The sequence below is a fragment of the Marmota monax genome, unplaced genomic scaffold (genome assembly GCF_021218885.2).
Source record: "Marmota monax isolate L192 unplaced genomic scaffold, Marmota_monax_Labrador192_F-V1.1 WCK01_AAM20220418_F8-fsc00003, whole genome shotgun sequence".
NCBI lineage: Eukaryota > Metazoa > Chordata > Mammalia > Rodentia > Sciuridae > Marmota > Marmota monax.
In genome coordinates, this window is record NW_026694084.1 from 32,455,770 (window position 1) to 32,480,832 (window position 25,063).

General features: G+C 49.1%; 1 long non-coding RNA gene across 1 annotated transcript in view; it reads left to right on the plus strand.

Annotated features, from left to right (window-relative positions):
- The window catches only part of LOC124106811 (uncharacterized), a 386,111-nt gene that overhangs the window by 222,361 nt on the left and 138,687 nt on the right, over positions 1-25,063 (plus strand). Inside the window, exon 5 of the long non-coding RNA XR_009228688.1 lies at positions 14,629-14,791. This is a non-coding gene — a long non-coding RNA (uncharacterized LOC124106811). The remainder of the gene's footprint in view (positions 1-14,628; positions 14,792-25,063) is intronic.

Below are 25,063 nucleotides of genomic sequence, written 5' to 3' on the forward strand. Positions count from 1 at the left end.
AAACTTGGAATGAAATCACCATTTGACCCAGTTATTCCACTCCTCGGCATATACTCAAAGGACTTAAAATCAGCATGCTGCAGTGCCATAACCACATCAATATTTATGGCAGCTGAATCCACAGGAGCAAAGCTATGGAGCCACCCTAGTTTCCCTTTAACAGATGAATGGATAAAGAAAATGTGGTATATATACATAATGGAGTATTACTCAGCCATAAAAAAGAATGAAATTATGGCATTTGCTGGTAAATGGATGGAACTGGAGACTATCATGCTAAGTGAAATAAAGCAGTCCAAAAATCCAAATGCCAAGTATTCTCTCTATACAGTTGCTAACAGAATAACTGTGGGGGAGGGAAGAATAGACGTTCACTGGATTGGGCAAAGAGGAATGAAGGGAAGGGAAGGAGTATGAATGAACCAAACAGATCTTTCCTGTGTTCATATATGAATACACAAACAGTGTAACTCCACAACATGTTCAATCCCAAATACTCCATGTAGGTATAATACATCAAATACATTCTACTGTTATATATAACTAAAAAGGGCAAATAAAAATAATTTCTTTTTAAAAAAGAGGAGCAAGTCATCCCAAGTAATTAAAATGAGAAGTGAAAAGGGGGATATTACAACAGATACCTCTGAAATTCATAGATAGGATCACCATGGAATATTTTGAAAAAAAAATGTATGACAATTAACTTAAAAATCTAGAAGAAATGGAAAATGTCTGGACACATATGACGTACCAAAATTGAAACTAGAGGATACTCTTATCAGATTTTGGTACTAGGATGATAGATAAGAATCTGATAAGAGAGAGAAAGAGAGAGAGAAATAAGTATAAAAATCTTCAGTGAAATACATGCAAGTTGAATTCAGCAGCTTATTAAGAATATCATACACCATGATCAACTTGGTTTTATTTCAGGAATGCAAGGGTGGTGCAATGCGTACAAATTGATGAATATATTATGGAACATTAATAGAATCAAGGATAAAAATTGCATTATCATCTCAGTAGATGCAGAAAAAGACTGATAAAATTCAATATATCTTCATGATAAAATTCCAGAATAAATTAGGTATAGAAGGATCATACATTAATATAATGAAGATGGTATGTGACAAACTGACAGCCAGCATTTTACTGAGTTGGGAAAACCTGAAAACATTTTCTCTAGGATCAGCAATAAGACAAGGGTGTACGGTCTTGCCATTTTTATTCAAAATAGTATTTGAAATTTTAGCCAAAGTAATTACGCAAGAGAAAGATATAAAAGGAACACAAATAGGAAAGGAAGAAGTCAAATTATCCCTTCATGGCGTATTCCTTCTCTAGCTTCTGCATGTAAGAGAAAACCCCTGTCCCGCCTTCTGAGTTTGACTTACGTCATTTAATATAATGGTTTCTAGTTCCATCCATTTTCCTGCAAATGACACATTTTTTTTTTGAATGGCTGAATAAAATTCTACTGTGTTCATATACCATATATTCTTTTTCTATTTATCCATTGAGCTGCACCTAGGCTGGTTCCATAGTTTGGCTATTGTGAATTGTGCTGCTGTAAACATGGGTCTGCATGTGTCACTGTAGTAAGACGACTTTAATTCTTCAGGATAAATACCAAGAAGTGGTATAGCTGGGTCGTATGATGGTTCCATGTTTGGTCTTTTGAGGTTCCTGATTTCCACAGTGGTTGTACTAATTGACAATCCCACCAGCAGTGTAATACTCTTACTTTTCATTCACATCCTCGCCAGCACTTATTATTATTTGTATTCTTAATGACTGCCCTTTTGACTAGTGTGAGATAAAAACTCAGTGTAGTTGTGATTTTCATTTCCCTAATTGTTAGTGATGTTGAACATTTTTTTATGTATTTGTTTTTCTTATTTCTGGAAATGTTTGTTTAATTCATTTGTCCATTTACTTATTGGGTTATTTGATTTTTTGGTATAAAGTTTTTGAGTCCTTTATATATTATGGATATGAATCCTGTATCAGAAGAGCAGCCAGCAAAGACTTTCTCCAAGTCTGCAGTTTCTCTCATCTCATTCTTAACTGTTTCCTTCACTGTGCAGAGTGTTTTTTTTTTTTTTAATTCAATGCAATTCCATCTATTAACTCTTGGCATTATTTCTTGAGCTTTAGGGATCTTATTAAAGACGTCATTGCCTGGGCATGTATGCTGGGGTGTTGACCCTATGTTTTCTTCTAGGAGTTGCATAATTTCTGGTCCAATTCCTAGGTCTTTGATCCACTTTGAGTTGATTTTTGTGTAGGTGAGAGTTGAAAATCTAGTTCATTCTTCCACAGAGGGATAACCAGTTTTGCCTGCGCCACTTGTTTAAAAGGCTATCTTTTCTCCAATGTATGTTTTTGACACTTTTGTCAAAGGTCAGATGACTATAGATGGTAGGTTTGTCTCTGTGTCTGCTATTCTGTACTATTGGTCCCTAAAAAGCTCACACGCACACACACACAAAACCCTCTTAGAAGTAATAAACAAATTCAGCAAAGTAGCAGGATGCGAAAATCAACATGCAAAATTTGTGGATTTTCTATTCACTAATAATGATGGATTAGGTGAATGAATATTGTTAAAATCACCAAAAACAATCTGCAGATTCAGTGCAATCCCCACCAAAACACCAATGACATTCTTTACAAAACTAGAAAACAAATTTCTGAAATTCATGTGGAAAGCTCAAAAGAACTTGAATAACCAAAGTAATGCTGAAAGCATCACAACCCCTGATTTGAAAATAGACTACAGAATCATAGTAACAAAAACAGCATGGCCCTGGTATAAAAGCAGACATGTAGACCAATGGAATAGAGTAGAGAACCCATATATCACTCACAGCTAACTGATTCTTAACAAAGGTGCCCAAAACATACATTGGAGAAAAGACAACCTCGTCAACAATTGGTGCTATATAATTAGATATCTCCCTATAGAAGACTGAAACTACACACTGTGTCTTGCTGTTCACAAGAATCAAGTCAAAACAGATTAAAGACCTCAATGTAAGCCCAGATCTTTGAAACTTCTAGAAGAAAACACAGGGAAACACTTCAAGGTGATTGAAAGAAGGGACGGATCCCTCCCTAGGACTCCAGTAGCTTAGGGAATACAGGCAAGATTGACACAGGGGACTACATCAAATTAAAAAGCTGCACAGCAAAGAAACAATCCAGAGTGAAGAGACAGCCCGCAGAATGGGAAAAAGTCCTCGCCAGCTCTTCATGTGCCAGAGGACTAATACCCAGGGAGATAGAAAGAACTCAGGAAAGTCTCCAACAAAGAGCAGGTGCTCCAACAGGAAAGCAGGCAAATGATCGGGACAGAAACTTCTCAAAAGAAGAAGTGACCATAAGTCTATGAGAAAATGTCCGAATTCTTTAGCCTTCAGGGAAATGCAAAGCAAAACTACATTGAGATTCCATCTCACCCCAGTCACAATGACTATTACCAAAGAAACAAACAAACAAAAAAAATGCATATACTGATGATACCGATGAGGATTCCCACACTGTTGGTGGGAATATAAATTAGTACAGCCACTACGGAAAACAGTATGGAAAAAAAACCAACGAGAATACAATTAACATAGGATGTAGCTATTCTACCCCTGGATATTTACCTGAAGGAAATGCAGAAGGATACAAGGAAATCTCTGCATTCCCAAGTTTACTGTGGCACTGTTCACAATAGCCAAGATATGGAACCAACCTAGGTGCCCACTGACAGATATGACAGAAAATCATATCTATATGTCGCAATTATATATATAGTGCATACGCACATTATATCTATCACATACTTTCTCTCATGTGTGGAAACAAAATAAAACAACAAAAAAACAAACCTGAAAGTGGGAGAGGATCTAGTAGGGAAGGGGAAAGTAATGGGGTTGGGGGAAACGTGATCCCACTGTGATATGTGCGTGCATGAAAATGTCACAGTGAAACACATTAATTTGTACAATTGAAATGTGTTGATAATTATAATAAAAAAATCTCCCATGCATACACAGTAATTGTGCATTTTTAGGTGGTCTTTCAGGACCTGCGCACAATGTTCAGTTTTGTAGGATCAGGCTGACGGGTTTATCCATCACTCAAACCTGTCATTCCTTCCTTCTGGGAACACTGAAAATCCTCTCCACTGGCTGTTTGGAAATGTGCAATTAATTGTTGACAACCGTGGCCTCCCCTCTGTGGCCAGAGAACAGTAGAAGTCCTTCCTCTTATCCACCCACCCACTGACTTTCTCTTGATGATTTAACAGATGCTCAAGAAGCTCGGAGCACACGTGCTGGACACCTCGGTGCTCAGCAAATATTAACTGAGAGGATCCTTTGCCCAGCAGGGCAGGGCGGAGCCTGGGGTCCCTGGGGCTCCATCACCCCTGTTTACTCCTCCGACTTCCCCTTCCCGCAGGCATTCACCAGCTTGTTTTTCTGGTGCGGAGGATGCCCTGGGCCAAGCCCAGCATCGCCTCAGCAGCCTGCTGCACCCCTGCCCGGGGACCAGGAGGACAGTGACTCCAGCCGACTTTCTCACTCTGGAAACTCATGACCTTTATTCAGAATCGTCTTGCGGTCCCTGCGTCACACAGCCACCTCATTCCCCACTCCTCCCTGCCCCGCCCCATGCCCTTTATTTTCTTCTCGTCTGGGGAGATTAATACACTAGAGCTGCATCCCACACACAGGGACAGGGCTACCTTAGAGAGGAGCTTTTCCTGCATTTGTCTCCTGCGTTTATTTGGAATTGGGCGTCTCCTCTGTGCATTTGTCTTGCTTTGGGGATTGGAACTCGGACGGGACCGCAAAAAGGTGCCCATGACCACAGATTAGCTCTAGCTGAGGGGGTGCAGCCTGGGCTGGAGTGGAAGGTCTGGATTCTGCTTTGAGAGATGGTACAGGATGGTGGGAAGAACTGAGGCTTGAGATCCAAGCTGGCACCTTAGCTCTGCCCTCGTGAGATCTGGGGTGTCCCCTCCCTGCACCTCTTTTCTTCACCTGAAAAGTACAGTGGTGTCCTGAGGAGCCGAGCTGGCAGGGTCCCCACTAACATTCTTGGGGAGAGCAGGGTCCTGTCTTTTTCAGCACTGAAGCCCCAGAACCTAGAACACTCCTTGGCCTGCCTGAGCACTCAGCAAACACCTCTCTTGGAATGGAGATTAAAGCCTGTGGGGCTCCTGGCATGAGGGAGATGGAACAGCAGTCATATTACCATGTCTGTTCTAAATCAGGAACTCACAAACTCTGTATGGCCCCCCACCTGGTGTTGTAAATAAAGTTTTATTGGAACGTAGCGCTGCCCATTCCTTTACACATCGTCTGTGGTTGCCTTCCTCTTGCAGTGGTGGAATAAAATAGTTGAAGAGAGATGTGCGGCCCCTTTGGCTTAAAATCTATACTGTTGGGCCATTTGCAGCAAAACTTAAGGACTCCGGCTCTGAATGTCAAGGTTTTCCTGTGTAAGGATAATCATGGATTTCATTTTCCCAGGTAGTATCAGGCATTACCAAGTCGGAAATCTGCGGTGAGCCCCAGTTATGTATTTTCGATATCGTCTCTAAGATATTTAGGGTTAGCTTTAACTGACTGCGCGGTGGCCTGGCTGTCATGTGGATGGAGGTGTTACTTTCGTTTCTGTGTAAAAAGAAACTTAACTCACCTGTCCATTCCTGACATATTCACTAGGGACAGACCGCATGTCCTGCAAGAAGTCCAGGGCCAGAGACGCACACAGGAGGTGGCCCACCAGGTACAGCCTGCTTTACAGCCTCAAATAAAGGCTACTGACGAGGTGCAGGAGGGCATCCACTGGATGAGCTCGGGATACAGGTTTCCCACTCCCTCCTCCATCATAATAAACCACGCCATCTCGGACACCTCAGCCTCACTGGGCTTGATCTCCAGTCTGTGAGATGGTAACCATGACATCTCCCACGCTGGTTTCTCATGAAGCTTAAGTAAGATGATGTATCAGGTGTCCAAAACTTAGTATCCACTCGGCAATCTTATGATAAATGGTCTTTATTTATAGCTTGGCTGAGAGATATCCAAAGATCTTTGCTCCGTGTTGTCACTCTCTCTGATGATCGGCAGCCACAGGTGAGAGCCTCTCAGGTCCTTGGATTCTGGGCTGGTGAAGGAGACCTTCCTGGAATGGACATCTTGAGTCAAGTACCCTGAGGTCTGTACCTGAGGGCTTCCCTGTCCCCCGTCCAGCTGAGCAGTGCAATGGGCTCTGTCCTGCGGCCACGTCACAGTCTGCAGATCTTTTTTCTTTCTTTTCCAGCAGGACAGAACAACAGGCTCTCAGAATCCTACAACACAACAGAGGAGCATTTCAGAGACCACCGAAGGCTGGCGAGTTCCCCGAGGCTAGTGGGTCCCCAAACAGGAGCAGGAGCCCAGCTGGGGGCTGGCAGGGGCTTGGCGTGCCCACCAGGACTTCCACATGTAGCACCTGGTTTCTTGGCTTAGTTGATGGCTTTGAACTGTGCCCGGAGCATGGTGAATGCTTTGTCAATGTTTCTGGAGAGGATGGATGGTGGGTTCCCCGTGGTGAGCATGCTCCCTGCCCCTCAGCCACTCCAGCCCCATGTCCAGTGGTACTAGCAGGTGGGCTGGCCATAGAGCAGGAGTTCCTAGCAGGCCCTGCCTGAGTTTATCCAGGACCCAGGCTCCCTGAGTTTCCTTTGGGGTCGCCTGTCTTGCTCCTTTTTGTGCATACACTATACCCCTATGCCAGGGTTCTTCCCCCTGGAAGAACCTTAGACCAGCCCTGCCGCCCCCCAACTGCTGTTGCCCCAGCCAGGACTGGATTCTGGTATGTGGCCTTGGGTCTGGGTGGGGGCATACACAGGAAACTCATCCAAAGCCTCTGTTCCCTGTCACACCCAAGAGCTGACTGAGACCCCTTCCATCCCTAGGAAAAGCCCTGGGTTTGGGGATCACAGAGAACAATGCCAGACCAGGGGCAATGCTTGACCTCAGGGCTGGACAGGTGGACGGTGCCTCTGTGATCAGCAGAGATGGTGAGAATGGAAAGGCAGTGGCCAGGGGACAGCAGGTTTTTTAGATCACCCTCGTGCCCTCCCCACTGGGTGGTCAGGATGGTGGCTAAGCCTGCCTTCTGGTGGTGGCCCCTCCACCCCGGGGTGGATCACTGCACTCAGAGGAAGACAGAGAGGCTGTGTGACCTGGAGCAAGTTGCTTCACACTCCGTGCTGACTCACTTTCCTCTCTTTTTAAGAAGGAGTGTGGGGATGGCTGCCTGGCAGGATCTTCTGTTTGAGATAATGTGGCTCCTGGCACATAGCAGGTGCTCAGTAGGAAAATGCCTTGTGCCTTCACTCCTCCCAGGTGCAGCCTTCCCTGCAGAGCAAGCTGGCAGCCTCCAACTGAGCCTGTCCTTGGGACTGTGTTCCTCCTGCCTCCAGGACCCCAGGCCCCCGGGAGGGCACTGGCGCCCTGGCCTGTTTCTGCTCTGAATGAAGTGGCATCATTGCTTGCTAGCATTTGTGAGGGTTATTGTCTGAAAGCTACCTTTGCCCTTTGCCCCTCCTGTGAGGGCGCCATGACCCTTCTACAGATGGCTCCTGCCCTGCGATGAGGTGACTCACCCAGCGTCATCCAGCTGGCCACTCACCTGGACCCTCTCTGGTCACTGCACATGGTAACACCAGTTCATGCACTCGTGCCTCCTCAGGTGACACAGAACTGTGTGCTCTTCCTTCTGAGGAGGGACACTTCCAGAGGCACTTCAAGGCAGCCAGGAGGGGTGTCCCAAGGGCCCAAGGCAACATGTGGCACCTTCTAACTCCAAGAGGCCTGCCCAGGGTCACAGTGGGCAAATGGCAACAGAATGTCCCACGTGAACCTCCTAGTCCACTCCTGTCTGCTCTGGAAGCTGTCCCTGTCCCCTGGGCTGTCCCTTCACAGGGTCACTGTTCCTCTGGCAGCTGACCAAGGGCTTATCATATGCATAAATAAAGTGACAGTTACTTCAGTTACTTTCTTCCTTACTACAAAAGTGTTGTAGAGTCACTAAAGAAAATTAAAGTAAATAAAAATAACCAAATTAATCTCCAATAAAATAGAACCAACTTGCATTTTAACATATAATTTCCTAGTACATTTTCTCTGTGTGTGTGTGTGTGTGTGTGTACATATATATGGAGATTTTATTTTAGAGGCTATTTCCCAACTTGCTCTTTTAGTTAAAACTGTTCCATGAGCATATTTTTTTTTAATTTAATATTCTTTGACAATAAACTTTGCTAATGGCTTCTGTTGATTTTCGTCTTTACTGTTGGGTGACTTTCCAGTTTTACCTCAGCCCCTGAGCCTGGTGGCTTGGCTCACAATGGACAGTGCTGGCAGCAGGAGTGACATCTGGGGTGGCCGACCAGGGATTAGCTGGAGAGTCTGCAGAGTCCTCCGAGTGTCCTCCCTCCGGCCCTTCCTCCTTTCCTCTCCTTCTTAAAAAATCTTGTGTGTATGTTTTACCTCGTCATGTAAATATGCGTTTATTTGAAGACCGTCTGGGTGCGTCCTCGGAGTGGCCCCTTGGCGTGGTTCTGGGATGTGGTGATGCACGTGGTGGGAGAGGTCTCTGCTCCCCTGAGTGGTCCAGGGAGGACGGAGGTGAGGGTCACCTGGGTTAAGTCTAACACAAAACCGTGGGTGAGAAGGAGCAGCCAGGGAGCCCGGCTGGGGAGGGCACCATGTGGCCAAGAGCTGAAGTGAGATGGGGAAGGTGTCCCAGGAGGGCTGAGGCAGGTGCCTTTGCATTTTGCGGTCACTGTGGCTGCTGAGTGGAGACGGAGCTGCGGGAAACTGTTGACGGTCTCTGGGCTTGTGCGCCACGGGACTGGGGGACTCGGGAAGAGGAGGTTTACTTTGGGAAGTTGGAGGACCCAGGAGACCGAGGTTCCTAGCAAAATGTGACAGAGAAAAAGAAGAAATAGCCTGGGTTCTAGAAAGAGCAGAGGCATCACCCATCCCCAGAGGATGTCCTTCCCGTCTGCAGTGACAGTGACCCACGATTACTCAGAGCTGAAGTCAGAATTCAGAGCCAGCTGCCAGCAGAGGCCCAGTGGAGACCCAGTCTTGCTGGCTTGAACCTTAGAGGAGGCTGAGAGCACAGGGAGGCCACTTGCCCGAAGCACCAGCTGGAGCTTGGAGGGGAGAGAACAGGTCTGCTTCCCAAGACCCCAGCAGCCGGCAGCCCCTCTGGGGTTCAAGGCAGCGTGAGCTGTGGAGGGCGCATCCTCCTGGGGTGAAAGTGGGTGAATTCTGCCGCCGCACCTCCCGGCTCCTGGGCCATCCGTCTCACTGTTGCTCCTGTTCCATTCCTGCCCCGGCCTCCAGGCCTGCAGCTTCTTCCTGTCCCAGTGTCCCATCCCCTGCCCTGGCTATTGCGGACTGTTCGCCCTCTGTGTTGCTCTTCAGTATGTAGAATTGTGCCTCCCAAAGAGGCTTCAGACCGTGAATGTGGCCTTACTCTTAGAAATAAGACCTTTGCAGGTATTTCTAAATTCAGGCAAAGTCTCACGGGATTACGGTGGCCCCTAACCCAATAAGTAGGATCCTTATAAGGCCACAGAGAAGGTGACATGAAGATGGAGGCAGAGGTGGGGGTAAAGGGTCTGCAGGCCAAGGAGCACCAGGGCTGACCAGAGCCACCAGCGCCAGGGTGCAGCAGGAAGAGTCCTCCCCGTTAGGATCTGGGGGGACCAGGACCTGGCTCACACTGTGACACCAGGTGTCTGGCCTTCAGAGCGGTAGGAGAATGCCTTTCTGTGGCACCCAGTTTGTGGCCCTTTGTGACAGCAGGCCCCCCCCACCCCCGGCGCTGCTTGCCTTCAGTTCTACCCTGGACTCTGCCTGCCTTACAGGGGCTTTCCTTGCCTCCCAGTCATGGCCGGTCCCAGGTGGCCCATCTTTGGCACCCGTTGCCAATGCCCCGCCCAGCCTTCTTTCTGTAGCTTCTCCTGGAGGAGTGTAAGCCCACTTCCCCTTGCCCACACCCCGCCTGGTTCGCAGACTGCCCCGCACACGTTGGAGACTAATAAATATTTGTTCAATTAATGCAGGGCTGCCCAAGGAGGATCTTCCAAATGTACAGATCCTCTGTATTTGAATCTGTGGGTCATGAGATCCCCAGTCAGAAGATTGCCTGGGTGCTTCCCCTGGAAATCCTCAAAACGCAATTATTCAAATTGAGTCGTTCACCCCCTGGGACCCGAGACCCGAATCGTGAAAACCTTTGAGGACTTTCCAAACCAGGGTCCATTCTTACTGTTCAGCATAAATGTTTTCCTGCTAAGGACACGAACCACAAATGAGCGTTGCCAAGTGATAAGCAAGACCTTATATAGAATAAAGGAAAAAACCCTCCGAAAATGTAAGCGCTTTCACACTGAAGCCTCTCCAACTTCCCCCTTCCTGCCTCCAATCACCAGAACTTCCCAGACTTATTTCCGAGGTCATGATGGATGGTGACCCTATTTCAGACCTCCCCAAATTTGGTTGTATTTTCCCTCCTTGGGTTTCAGACAGAGATGTTGGTAAGTGCTCATAAGTGCTCCTAGAATTTACATCTGTGTAGGTTTGGCCTTTGATGGATTCAGAATTGTCTTTTAGTGAGCACCTACTATGCACCAGCTTTTATACCAGGCAGATTTTTAACTTTGTTTTACTTACTCTGTTCCAGAAATTTCAGTGCACTATTAAGCAGTCTCACTTTAGATCCATTTTACTGGTGTAGAAACTGAAGCTCAGAGAGATTAAGTAATTTGCCTAAGGTCATTCAGCCTGCAAGTGCTACAGTCATTTTCAAATCTGGGTCTGTCTGATTTTAAAGCCAGTGGTTTTGATTTTGGAGTATTTTTTTTTTCTTCACCTCTAAATTTTACAACCCAAAATACCACCCTAGCTAGAAATTGCAAAGGGGCTTTATTATAAGAATGTGGGTTGTACCAGGGACTGCCCTGTGGTTATCCAGCAGCCTGTCAGGAATTTTGACTGTTAGATGCTAGGACCTAGGAACCTTGGCAAGCAACCTGGCCCCTGGTCATCTGCTCCTGGGGCTGCTCTTCTGGGGGTGGGAGGACATGTATCAGAGCCTCTCCAAGGCTCTGTGTCCTCCCCTCTAAAATGATCAAAAATAAGGGTAGACACCTGGCCTCAGGGTCCCCCTTGGGGTGAAGTGAAAGGAAACAGTAGCCACGGCTCACTCTCCCCATCTTCCACTGTGCAAAGTGGACTCAAAGTGAGCCGTGCTGTTTCCCCGACCCGCTGTGTGGTCGGGCCTCTCCACGCCCTCAGTCGGTGATGAGGTGGGGAGGTACCAGCCTGTCGGGATTGTCACTCGAGCACACTGGATTTGTATCTGCCCAGCTCCTGGAGCCGTGTAGGGCGCAGAGTAAGGCCACGGGAGAGGTGGGCCTGGCCGCCAGGCGTCTCGTTCTCAGATCAGCCTGAACTTCATGCTGTTACTCGCCTTTTTACAAAGGGCAAGATTGGTAACTTGGCCGAACAGTGGGCCAGACCTCGAACCCAGGTTGGTTGGACCAGGAAGGGACAGGCTCTTAACATTCAGTTACACTGACCACCAGAAATGAGGTGGCTCTGTGCTTGGGGCTTAATGGTCTGCAGGAGCCATCTTGAAATTCTTGATGATAATTTTATCTTGAATTTATGTTGTGAAAGTCAAGTCCTGCTTCTGCCTCTCCTGATGGGTTCCCTGGGTTCAGTCCCTTTCCCCTGGACCCCTCCCTACACCCGCCTTTTCTCCTGCTAGGGAGGGACCTGGGCACCTTCGGAGGGTCAAGGCTGGTCTACATTCTCCTGTCCTGGAGTCATGAGCACCTATGAGGGGTGACCCACCCCTACTCCCAACCCCATCAACATCCCTGTGCCGGAAAGAGCAAGACATGGATAGCAAATTTGAAAGCACCATGACAGATCCAGACAGATGTCAGGCAGGAGGATCACAAGTTCAAAGCCAGGCTCAGCAACTTAGTGAGGGCCTAAGCAACTTAGCAAGACCCTGTCTCTAAATAAAATATTTTTAAAAAGGACTGGGATGTGGCTCATTGGTTATGTGAGTATATATATATTTTCCTAATATGTATATATATTAGGAAAAAAGGGAAAAGTTTTGTTTCATTTTTTTCTTTTCCTTCAATAAGCATTTTATTTTTTTGTATTGCGTTTTGCTAATTACATAGCCAGCATGAGACCAAAATGACCATTTCTTCCCCCTGTCAAACAAACAAAAGTACTTGTTTCAAGTTTAGTAATTCAGTGCAGCCTGTTCTGACTTTTTTGGTGGGTGGTGGGTAGGGGTGCTAGGGTTGGAACCCAGGGCCTTGTGCTTGCTGGGCCAGTTCTCTTACCACTGAGCTGCGTCCCCAGCCCCTATTCTGACTTTTGATTCATAGGTACAGACAAAGCCTTTTGATGAGGACTAGAAAGTTGGCACTCCTGCCACCGCCTTCAAAGGTGTTTTCTCCAAAGCTACCTGGGGCCTTTGTAGGATTTGCATCCAAAATGTGGGCCCTCCGCCACCAGCAGCCTGATTGCTAGTGGAGGATAGGGAGATCTTAGTTTTTCCTTCTACTGTTGCTGTAAACCTCAGATGTGGTATTCTCTTTAAAAGATTCTGTGAGCAATTACTTTGTGCAAATATGAGCATCTCTGGATGCCTGGCTAGGCCAACGCCAGGCCCTGGAGGTCTGAAAGGTGGACCCCATGGGCTGGGCAGGGGGCCAGGAGCAAGATCCTGCAGCTCACCACTCTGCCCTCGGGACTCTTGGGAGACGGCTTTCCTCAGGGTAAGAAATGGGCAGGTCCTAGCCATGCAGGGTGGACGCTGAGAGCCACGGAGTGGGAGAGCTCGTCTGGCCCATCTCACCAGTAGTAGATGAGGCTCCTCGAGGGCAGAGAGCACAGCTCAAGGCCAACCCTGGGCCACTGCAGATACGTGCCTCTTGGGAGGCCTTGTCTAGGGCAGGAGATGACGCCCTCACTGGGAGCAGCTTCCCCTGCTTCAGTGCAGGCACAGGGTGAGGATGGGACTCCAGAAAGAGTGGAGGCTACAGGAGGCATCCGCTAGGGGAGTTCGGGAAGCGGGGAAGAGTCCTAGATGGGAGGCCGGGGGACACTGTCCTGCCTTCCAAGCCTACAGCCTAAGGGCTAGGCCCAGCCTCGTGCCCACAGCTGTGTCGGGCACCTTGGAACTCACCCCATGCAGTGTCCTGGGCTGTGGACCCCTGAGGCACCCGCACGTCTTTGCTGCACCTGTTCTTACCCCTCCCCAAAGACTCCCTCTCCATCCTCCTGTCCTGGATCTGCATCTTTGCAAGCTGAGCACCCTCTTCTGGCTCTCCCTTACAGGAGAAAGAAGGGTGTGGGGCACAGCGGCCTTTACCTGGGATCTTGTGGGTGGGTTTCGCCACTCAGCGGGGCTCCCTGTCTAGTGAGGTGTGAGTTTGCACGCTGAACTCCCAACACAATCGGACAATGTTTTACCTGTGCAAACCACTAATAGTGAATGCTGCCTGCGTCCCCCAAGAGCTTTGGTCCCCTTCTGAGCATTCTACATACAACACCCCTTGTTAATCTTTTATTCAGGTACAACTTCCGTACAAGGAAGATCTGAAGTTCACAGCTCAGTTTTACACCCATGTCTCCTCACCCCCAAGCAGGAGTGCCAGACATTTCCATCATGCCAAGACAGTCTCCCTGTGCCCCTTTGCACTCTCCGCCTTCACACAGAGGTCCCCGTGGCTCGATTGCTGCCACTGCCATCTTGTTTTCTCTGTTCAAGATCTTCTTAGAACCAGAATCGTGTGTATTTTCCATGTCTGGCTTCTTCAGAGTAGCACTTCTGAGGTCCCTCCAGGGGTCATGTGCGCCAGCAGTCTGTGGCTACAAAGCATCCTGTCCCCAGGATGCCTCACGCAGCCTGTCGTTTCACTGCTGCTGGGCATCATGGCTCTTGTCACTCTGGGGGTGACGAGCAGGCTGCTGTGAGCTTTCATATACAAGTCTTGTACGGACATATGTCGTGGGGGAAATACCTAGGAGTGGAATCTTTGGGTCATATATGAAGTGTATTTAGTGTATTTTTAGCCATATAAGCAACTGCCAAGCTGATTTTCCAAATGTCCGTGTTGACTTTTCACTTCCACTAGGAGGCCGTGGGAGCTCCGGGGCCCCACACCCTCATCAGCACGTGGTATTGGGGTATTGACCGCATTGCTGTCTCTGGCCATGCTAGTGGGTGCCAAAGGGGATCCCATTGTGGGTACAAGTGTCTTCCCAGGCCCTGTGCTTTTTCCATGTGTTTATTGGCTCTATCTACTCTTAAGATGTGTCTACGTCTTTCTGCATTTGGAAGGAGGGTTGTTTGTCTTTTATTTACCGAGTTGCAAGTGCCTCCCCCCATCATATTCTAGATGCAAGTCCTTGGTTAGACATACATGCTGCGCACATTTTCTTCCAGCTTCTGCCTGCATTACCCACTTTAGTCTACCAGAAACCCTATAAAGTAAGTGTTATTATCACCCACTTTATTTTACAGAGTCTCAAACTGAAGCACAGAGAGATTCAGTGAAGATCATTCAAGTTGCACGGCTACCAAGTAGCAGAGGGGACACCCAGGCCTACCTGAGTGTGGCCCAAAGCAGGAGCACACAGAAAATCCCAGGGAGCTCCCTTCCATCCGAGCTCCCTGCAGCCTGGAGGTGCGTGCCTGGCCTGGGTTACTCTGGTTCACAGGCGCTCCCTCTGCCTCGCGCATACCAGACCATCCTGGGAAGCAGTCAGCTCTCAGAACCTGGTGTCTCAGGAAGATGCCACGTGGCTTCGGGCTGCTCTGATGAAACACATAATGCGGGTATTTTTATGGGCCTCTGAGGATTCTGGCAGGATGACCTCATGCCAGGAATAACAATGAGGGGCCCTGGGGAGCTTGCTGCCAGCCCTGCTGCATGAGGCAGGAGGATGGGAGCCAGGCGATGGCAGGACAGGGCTGGGATACCTTGTCCACAGATGTCCCAAGGAAGGGCCCCCAGGGCCTCCCCCTCCCTTTCTCCTCCTGAGCAGGGGAGTGTCCCTCCAGCACTGAGAGCAAAGGGTGGGGGGGTTTTCTAGGAGCCAAGCCAAGGCAATGCCAGCCAAGTGGTGTGCCTCTTTTGAGCACTTGCTGTGTGCTGGGCTGTGCCTGCACTTTGCAGCCCTACTGGGTGCCAGAGGCTGTGTAGGTGCTTAGCACTTGCTAGCCCAGTCCTCAGAATACCCCAGGAGAGGTGTCACTGCGATGCCCACAGGAGGAAGCTGAGGTTCCGAGAGGCTGGGTGATTTGCCTAACGAGCTCATGTTTGTAGGTGGATGAGGTTTGAGGAGGGTTCAGCTGGTTTAAGCCCAGTTGCTTACTGGTTATGCTCTGCTGCCTTTCTCTTCAAAAAACCCGTGTCTGATTCTGTCTTTGTGTCATGTACATCCTGAGGGGTCTTGGTCCAGGGAACAGAATGTTGAATATGACGGTCTGGGCACCGTGTGAGTGGAATGGTGGCCCTCCAAGGGACATGTCCTCACCCCCGAACTTCTGAATGTGGCCTCACCTCGATAAAGGATTTTTGCCGACATAATTGGGTGAAGGATCTTGAGATGAGATCACTGTGGATTCCCTAGGTGTCCTTAAATTCAGTGACAGATGTCCTGATAGAAGGCAGTAGAGAAGAGGGAGAGAAGATGGGTCATGTGAAGGAGACAGACAATGGAGTGACACAGCCACAAGCCACGGAATGCCAGGGCCTCCCAGAGCTTCAGGAGCAAAGAAGTCTCTAGAGTCTTTGAAGAGAGCGGGCCTTAGCACATTCTGTTCACTAGAAATCAGTGTCCACGTCCAGCCCACGCTCAGCTAGAGGGGGCTACACCAGGGCAGAAACCACGGGGGCACCCCAGTGCCAGGAGGCAGGAGCCCCCCCACCTCTATGTCTGATGACCCCAAGGCACCAGCCCCTGACTGAAAGGGGACAGCCATCATTTAACACTTTTAAGGACTAACCTTGAGCTGGGGCTCTAGCCCAGGGGCAGAGTGCTTGCCTAGCAGGTGAGACACTGGGTTCGATTCTCAGCACCACATATTCACAAATAAATATGTCCTTCGACAACTAAAAATAAATAAATAAATTAAAAAAAACTAACATTTACTGTGCACCAGCGGTGTCAGCTCCCATGCTATACTCTTCAAGTCTGTCACCCACGCCGTGTCATTTAACCCTCCCGTGAGTGCCGCAAAGGGAGGTGTTCCTGTCTCCATTCCACAGAGGAGAAAAGGTGAAGGGCACCCGGGAACCTATCAGAACAAGTCAGGGGCCCTCAGACTTTAGCCACGCAGTGTTACCTGCGGAGAATTTCCAGGCCGCCTACGTGGTTTCTGGTTCAGCAGCGTCAGCGTGGACCTCGAGGAGGCCTAGCTCCCAGGTGAGAGGGATGCTGCTGGCTTGTGGACCAGGCTCTTTGAACCATGGAGACTCGCTCTACGTTGCAGCAACAGACAGACCCTAAAGCCATCACCGCAGACATATGACTTGCTTATAGGCTAGGCTTTCTTGCCTTCGCACCCCCTCCATTGGCTAAAACTCAGCCTCGTGGCCCACACCAAGGGAGGCTGGGAAATACAGTCCTTCCAGGAGGGGGACATGGGGTGGGGGGCCAGGCTCCCCTGAGCCCGGGTGCTTTCCCCATTCACCTCTTGCCTTTTCCCTGATTTGGGAGCTCTTGGTGGGCGTCTCAGGTTCACCAGTGTTCAGGAACATGAGTGTGTGTGTGTGTGAAATTGAGAGAAAAGTCTCTTACGTGCAGCCTCACCCGCCTGGAGCTGCAGGTGCCCAGCCTGACCGCTGTTGAGTCCTCTCAAAGTGTCCACAGGGGATTCTGGCTAAGGTTCGCCTCCACCCTCCTTGACACCGCAGGGCGACAGTGTCTAGAACGCAGGAGCCCTAGGGCTCTGGGCTCCCTGCTGCAGACCAGCTGGGTGAAGAACACACTCTTGCCACCCTGCCCTGTGTTCCGCATGCCCCCAGCCTGCTGCCTGGGGCACCTGCCTTTTCTAGCTTCTCTGGTTTTGCATGTGCAGTGACATTGGCCTGAATTCCTTCCCTTCCCACCTGACTCAACTCAAATGGCACCAGCCCCCTGAAATCCTCACCAGTCAGTCAAGTGAATATTCAACTTGCCCTCACTCTGGGCCAGAGGCATGAACACGAAAGGCCCACGACTGTCCCTTCATATAGACTCTGTGACATATTCAGGGGCCAAGACTGTGGGGCACATTTTGCTGGCCTCTTCATTACGTGGGAGACTCAAAATCCAGAGCCTTCCTGTGGCCTGTACAGCCTTCCCCACAAAATCCAGAAGTGAGAAGGGCAGACGGTGACATTCATTTGAATCCTCTTGTGGACTATGTGACTTTGGGCAAATTCTTAGCTTTATCATGTCTTGGTTTTCTCATCTGTAATGTTGTGCCTGTTCAATGAAACAACCCACCTGAAGCCCTTTGAAAAGCACCAAGTGCATGGGAAACAGTCAAGAAATGCCAACCATCATTCTGTTATCATTGCTCTTGTTACCTCAGTACCTTAGCACATGCTGCGCAAATCAAGGCACTTACTCCTGACGGCTGGGATAGTTTTGTACTCCCCTTTGTTTCACACTCCATGTCCCTTTTGCTCAGAGGTTCCTGTCTTTCCACCACTTGTTCTTTGAACAGTCCTTGCTTAACTTACTCCTATTCATCCTACGGCTCATCTTAGCCCTTGGACTCTGTTCTCACTGGGTTTACCATTCAAGTTTGGAAGATCCATTTACTTTTTTGAATTTCTGTGAAAAAACTTGATAGAAGTAAAAATGCCCTTTGCCCACCAGTTGGTTTACTACTCTGACCCCATTCCTAATATCAGAGCTGGCATGTAATGGAAGCTTAGTGTTTGCTGAATGAATATAGGAGTGTTGCTCACCTCCGAACCTGTCCCCATTCCCTAATGCCTGGGAGATGCTCCACCAAGGACTGTTTCCCTTGCATAAAACCAAACCACTCTGGATCCATATCAAAGAGTCCTGGCCACAGAGGGCTCTTTAACCAGCACGTCTGAGTTTTGCCATTTTCTGCAGTGCGGGCTCTCCCTGGTCAAGCTTGACCAAGTTTAAGATGACCAGCAGGGCTGTCCTCTGAACATCATTTGTGAAAAAGGATGCCACTTGCACCTGTTTCTGGGGCCATCCCCCAGGACATCAGAGACTTCAACAGCTGCTGTGTTTGCTGGCCCACTTTGCAGTGTTTGTCTCACCGTCTCCTGGGACCTCGGTGCCTGGATTAGTGCCTAGTTATCAGAGAGTTAGACAGGGGTCTTCCCCACCTTGGCCACCACCTTAGAGCTGAAGGTTGGGAGTGACCATGCTTGCCCCTCTCTAGTCTAGCGGCGGGGGTGGTAGCATTTGGCCAGAACATTCCATTGACCTTCCTTCCATGAACTCATCTGACTTCTTTGGCAGCTGAGGTCTGGTTTTGATTTGCAAGTTGCCTTTGGAACTCTGTCTCCTTTTAACCTCACTCTCTTTAATTCCTTTTGTTTATTTGTTTGTTTGGGTTTTGTCTCTTGGAATGGTAGGGTGGGAAGTTTGTTCTCCCCAGAGTGGGACGGACAGATTGGCCTTCCGTGAGGGGCAGGGATGTCGGGCTTTGGGAGGCTGGGTCTGTGTTCAATGTCACGAGGCCTCTGTGGGGGGTCCCTCTGGTTTCTAATACTCTGTATAGAAGGTTGCTCAGGCGTCATCCCGGTTTTGACTTCTTCGTATCCCTTGTCACGCTGAAAGTCATGTGTATTTCCTGAGTACCTCCCTTTCTTTCTTCCTGCAAAGCACAAACAACGTTATTAAAACTTCAATATGTGGCAGAGTCGCACACCTGTTGTCGCATTTACTCCTCACAATCGTTCTCTAAAGTCAGTATTGTTGGTCTCATGCCACTGTGAGGACACTGTGTTTAGAGGCTCTAATTTCAAAAAGCTGGTGAACACCTTGTTGTTACATAGATAGTCTGGCGGTCCCTTCAAGAGTCTCACCTTGGATCTAACTTCTAGGCTGTTTCTCAGGTGATTTTGCCATTTGGTTTCGGTTGCATTGTGTGATGTATGCCCAGTACCACGGTGCTCCTTGCTCAGGGACTCTTGTAATAAATCCTTCGGAATCTGGGCTCAAATGCTAATTTGTTTGCAGTTTTTATTTCCCTAAAGGAAAAAAAAAACATCCATTTATGTTTCTCTCTTTTATCTTCGCAGGCCCTTAGGGGCCCATTCTCGGTGGCTCTTTTAGAGCTGATGTAACCAAGAAATCAATACCGCCGTTGGATTCATCCCTGGTAACCATCGTGCCCCTGCATCCTGTGCCCTGTGATGTTGACAGAGGTGTCAGAGCCAGGAGGAGGGGAGGTGCTTAAAAGGTGGGATGGGAGCCTTGAAAACGGGGGGAGAATTAAAAACCCTGTGGAGCCCTGCTCAGCAGACCAGAAATTGCAGGTTGTTGCCCAGGGTATAATCAGGTCTTCTTTCAGAAAATGTAACAGCTTGTGGTCAGACGTGGAGGGGGATCTACAACCCTGGGGCATCACAAGGACCTTCAGAAAAGTTCAGTCAGCAGCTGTGGGGTGCAGCCGCTGAGCCAGAGGCTTAATGTTCTCCTTCAGGGACCAGGTGCTCAGCACCTCCAGAGGTGGGTTGGAGGGAGGACAGGAGCCATGAAATTTCCTTCTTCCAGTGGATCTGGGCTCTTGCTGCTGCGGCTGCTCTCGTCATTTCCTGCCTCAAGGAGAGAGAGCATCCTTTCTAGGCACAGTGCATGGCTCATGGAAAGCTCTTGGGGACAGCTGGGCAGTAGCTCCTGCTGTGGTCTGTAGAACACGTTCGGCTAGGTAGGTAACAGCTACCTGTTGGGCACCACCTCCCCGTGAAGCGTCACTGTAGGTGGGGAGCTGGGGTCTGACGGGAAAGGCAATGTACCAAACCCATCATTCACAGAGCTCACCTTCTGCAGGGACTGAGAACTGAGTGAAGCGGTAGCTCAGACTTTCTCCCTCCCAGAAAGGTGGCCAGCACTCCCTGCCCTCTGAATCTTCTTCCCTTCCTTGTGTACAGTGAAGCTCTCAATAAGGTGATCTTGCTCCCTTGGAGACATGTCTGGAGACATTTTGGGTTGCCACAACTTGGTGAGGGGTGGCGAAGGTTTTTTTTTTTTTTTTTTTTTGTGTGTGTGTGTGTGTGTGGGCACGCGCGCGTGTGCGTGCGTGTACACACATTATCAGTATCTGCAGATTGAGCATCCCTAATCTGAGCATACCTAAGTCAAAGATCCTGCTTTGACTGGTCTCCCTGGCGCGTCTGATTGTCCTCCAGCGAGGGAGGGCTGGGTGCCCCTAAATCTGAAACTTTTTAAATGCCAACATGACACTGAGAGAGGAAAAGCCCACACCATGAAACTTTGTTTATGCACCAAATTATTAAAAAATTATTGTATAAAATTGACTTCAGACTATGCGTATAAGGTCTATATAAAACACATCCACCCACAATATGTGTCATTATGTACATGGAAATATTCCACAGTCCAAAAAAAGATCTGAAATATGAAACATTTATGGTCCTAAGAACTTTGGATAAGGGATGCTCAAACTAGTAAGTAGAGGCCGGGGTGCTACTGAGACGTTTTACCACACACAGAGGACAGCCCAGCAGAAGAGTTACCCAGCCTGCAATGCCAGTGTGCTGAGGTGAGAAGTCCTGGTGCACAGGGGTAGCTCCTGGCCTGTATCTGCATTTCCCAGGTTCCTCTGCCTCTAGGTGTGGCCACATGACTAGTTCTCACCAATGGAGGGTGAACAGAGTGTGTGCCCACACCCTTCATGGGACTTTAAGAAGTGGATGTACTTTGTTCCTGGCCTTGGGCTGGAGGAAAAGAACAAGGTTCCAGATTCCAGGTGGATCCACCTGGGACCTGAAATTAGCATGTGGAGGGGAGCTGCCTTTCAGGAGGAGACATTCACCTTGAACTGTCGTATTACTGGTAAGTAGAAATCTGTTGTGCTCTAACCCTTGTGCTTGGGAGGTCTCTCAGCTATGGCAGTAGAATCTGCCCCAACTGCTGTCTTCACTAAGATCTGCCAATGGTTCTCCAATGATAAGAAGAGCCAACATAGAGTAAGCACATCAGTGAGTCAGACGTCGGGGCTCTTGAAATGTAGGTCTCATTTTGTCTTCCTGTCAGTCCTATGAAAGGGGCTTGTTTTACAGATAAAGAAACAAATGGTCAAGGTAAACAGGACGCATTAGGACTACCTGCCAGTTTTATTTGGACTCGTGTTCTCTACCACGGGAGCAGGTTCTTCTCCACCCTCGGTCTCGGTCTCTTCAGTTGTGCCTTAGCATCTCTCTCAGGGTCTCTGTACCTACTGTCCCCTCTTTGGTCCCTCTGCCATCATTCTGAACCTTCCAGATGGAATGACCTTTTAAGGCCCTAATCTGAACCTACTTCTTTCCTGCCCAACTTTCTTCAGTTGCCCTTCGTTGCCCTTGGGATTAAGCACACCGTCCTTGGCAGGGCAGGACGGTCCTGGGGGATGAACCAGCCCATCCTGCCGCCTTCTTCTCTTATTCCTGCTCCTTTCCCCACACGTCCCCTGGGCGGGCACAGGCTTCCACAGCACTGCTAAGAATGGGATGGTCTTTTTTCAAAATTCTTCTTTCTCTATGAGCAAACCACTGTTAAAAGTATCTGGCTTCCCCTGTGGATCGTCAAGGGCTCAAGAAAGGGCTGTTGGACCTTCTCATGGGAACGCTGTTGGATGGCAGGCTCATTCCAACCAGATACTGCTACAGCTCTTCAAAACACAAATGCAGCCAGGCAGTGCACACCTGTAATCCCAGTGGCTTGGGAGGCTGAGGCAGGAGGATCATGAGTTCAAAGCCAGCCTCAGCAATGGTGAGGCACTAAGCAGCAACTCAGTGAGACCCTGTCTCTAAATAAAATAGGAAATCGGGTTGGGGATGTGACTCAGTGGTCGAGTACCCTGAGTTCAATCCCCAGTACCAAAACAAAACAAAACAAAACCAACCACATAATTGCATAATGTAAGGTAAACCCGGTTTTCCAGCTGTGCTGAGCTCTCAGATCCAGTTTGTTCTTGAAGGACTCTATTGACTTTGGAGTGTGATCTGGCAGCATCACACGACAGAACGTCATTCCTCACTGTAGTCCCTAGAGAACTCTTTCGTGCAGGGGAGAAATATAGCATTTGCAACAATAAAAATGCAGATCAACGAAATGTCCATCCTCAGGAGAATGGCCGGAAACTCGTGCAAAGAGCCTTCCACAGGCGTGAAGGTAAGTGAACTGGCGCCACGTGTCGGAAGAGCAGTGGGTCTCAGTAAGATGATGGCAAGCATAAGAGCAGTCTCGAAGGGCAGCTGCAATGGGATGTCATTGAAAAATGCCATATTCTTGCCTGACAGTGTCCCTGTAGGACACTGATAGAATACTAAGAGAAGCACCCTCCACAGTAATGGCAGGGCTCGGGGTTTGCTGAATGCCACAAATTCCTCCCATCCTGTTATGCACCCCCCCTTTGATGTTCCTGCCATCTGGAAGTGGGATCTATCCCCCCTTTTTTCCTTTTTATTATTTTTTCATTTATTTTTTAAATACATGACAATAGTGGAATGCATTACACTTATCATTACTCATCTACAGCACAATTATTCGTAACTCTGTGTATAAAGTATGTTCTGGGCTGGCCTGCTGACTTGTTCTGGTGATTGAGCAAATGTGCCTTACGGTGAGTCCCAGAGGGCTGGTGATGTGTGCCTTCACTCTTCAGAAAGCTTCCGGTGCCTGTAAGGAAACTGGTGAGAGCCTTTCAGAGCCCTCTTGAAGAGACAGTCCCACAGTCAGCACCAACCCAGCTGACCCTGGTCCACTGCAAATGTGCGAGTCCAATCAGCACCATGCTGAGCAGAACCGCCCCGCTGAGCCCAGTTCAGATGACGCACCTGTGGCACTGTGAGCAAAGGCCTGGGTCTTTTTTTCGGCCACCAGGTTTTGGGTGGTCTGTTATGGGCACCTACTCAACATAGAAGCGTTAAAGAACAGAAAAGAGTTTCTGAGGCCCCCAGGCACCAGCAAGACTGGAGTTACCTGAAGGGGTAAGGGAGGAAGCAGTGTTGAGGCTACCCAATGTGGGACCCAAAGCATGGCTGTCAGGAAGACCCCAGAACCACAGAACCCTAGCAGGGACGAAGTTAGGGAGGAAACACCTCAGTCTCTCCCTTCCTGTGTCCCAGGCTCTGGGCTGAGCCCAACTAGAGCCAGACAGTGAGGGAGTCAGAAGACACCCTTCCCTAGGGCCAGCTTTCTGCAGCACAGAGACAGATCTGGGAAGAGCTAGGGACCAGAGGGAGTCACCAGGGCATATCTTGTCCCTAAAAAGTGGATGGTGAGAACATCTAAGAATGAGAAACCTCAAATCAGGCTGCAAGTCACCTCTGGGGTGAAAGGATCTCTACCTTAAATAGGCTGGTGAGTACCTGAGAGTTCATTATGTTCCCATATGCACTATTTTGTATGTCTGAAATGAGTCACAGTTGAGTCCACGAAGCCACCACTGAGTCACAAGATGGGTGACCTGGGAAATGTCACATTACCTCCCCAAGCCTTAGCTTCTCTGTATAATGAAGCCATGACATTCCCCTCAAAGGCCCCCGTGGGTATGGGGCAGAGCTGGTGAAAGTGGGAGCAGAATTGCTGCCACCCAAGCGATTTTTAAGCAGGTGGCTGTCACAATGGAGAGAATCACAGAAGGAGACAGAAACAGAGAACTCCTCTGCTATGAAAATCAGTGTCTCTGCATAGAGCAGCTGGGTCCCCATGTCTTTCCAGACAGCTCTGCTGTGCCCAGGTCTCCTCTCCACTGAGCACGTGTACATGCACACAGGGACACACTCACAAGGGGACACACTCGGGCTCACACTCGTGCACACCTCACACTGCAGCACACACACAGTTTTCAAAGGAGGCCCATCAGGTACCTGCTGACTCCGGAAGGAGCCAGCCTCCCCACTCTACCTGCCATTTTGCCTGCAGGCCAGGCGTCTCTCTGCCTAGTGTGATGGCCTTTGCTGACAGGGAATCAGGACAAAGAGGCAGGAAGGTGGAATTTTATGGGGACTGAGAGCAGGTCCTACCTCCTGCCTCTTCTTAGCACTGTGACATGTACCACTTGTGTGACATCTCTTGAAACCTCAGCTTCGTCATCAGAAAAACAGGCAGAGCAGTGGTCCCCTTCCCCTGGTGTGTTTTAGGACTCTTCATGATCGCGCAGGTGAATCACTTGCACCAGGCTTCACCCACTTACGTGCTCACAGACTCAAGTGTCAGTGTTGTGCAGGAGCAACCCAAGAGACTGGTTTTCAGAATAGAGAGAGTGTTTCTCTCCTGGAACGCAGCTAGAGAGCCAGTGGGTGACAAGCAATAGGCCCCCCCAGGGATTTCAGGACCTGCTTCTCCCCAGGGTGACTCAGAACTGTGGGCAGGGGTTAGGATGGCACCCCTGTGAGGCCTGTCCCCTGGCTTCCTGGAATGAGCATGTAGGTTGAACTTACTTGTAACAAATGGGGCAGTGGCAGAAGCAATGGGTGCCTTCCTAGGCTGGATCATAGCTTGGATCAATTGCTCTGGGGAAGTTGGCTGCCAACTTGAGGGGACACCCAGGCAGCTTTATGGACAATCCCATATGGCTGGAAACGGAGACCTCCTACTGACAACCACCATGAAAGAAGGCTGTCTGTCAACCATCAGGAGGGGAAACCTTCCTGGAAACAGACCCCACAGGCCAACAAGCCTTCAAATGCCTGTAACACCAGCTGACATCTTGACCACAACTTTGTGGAAGACCCTGAGCCAGAAGC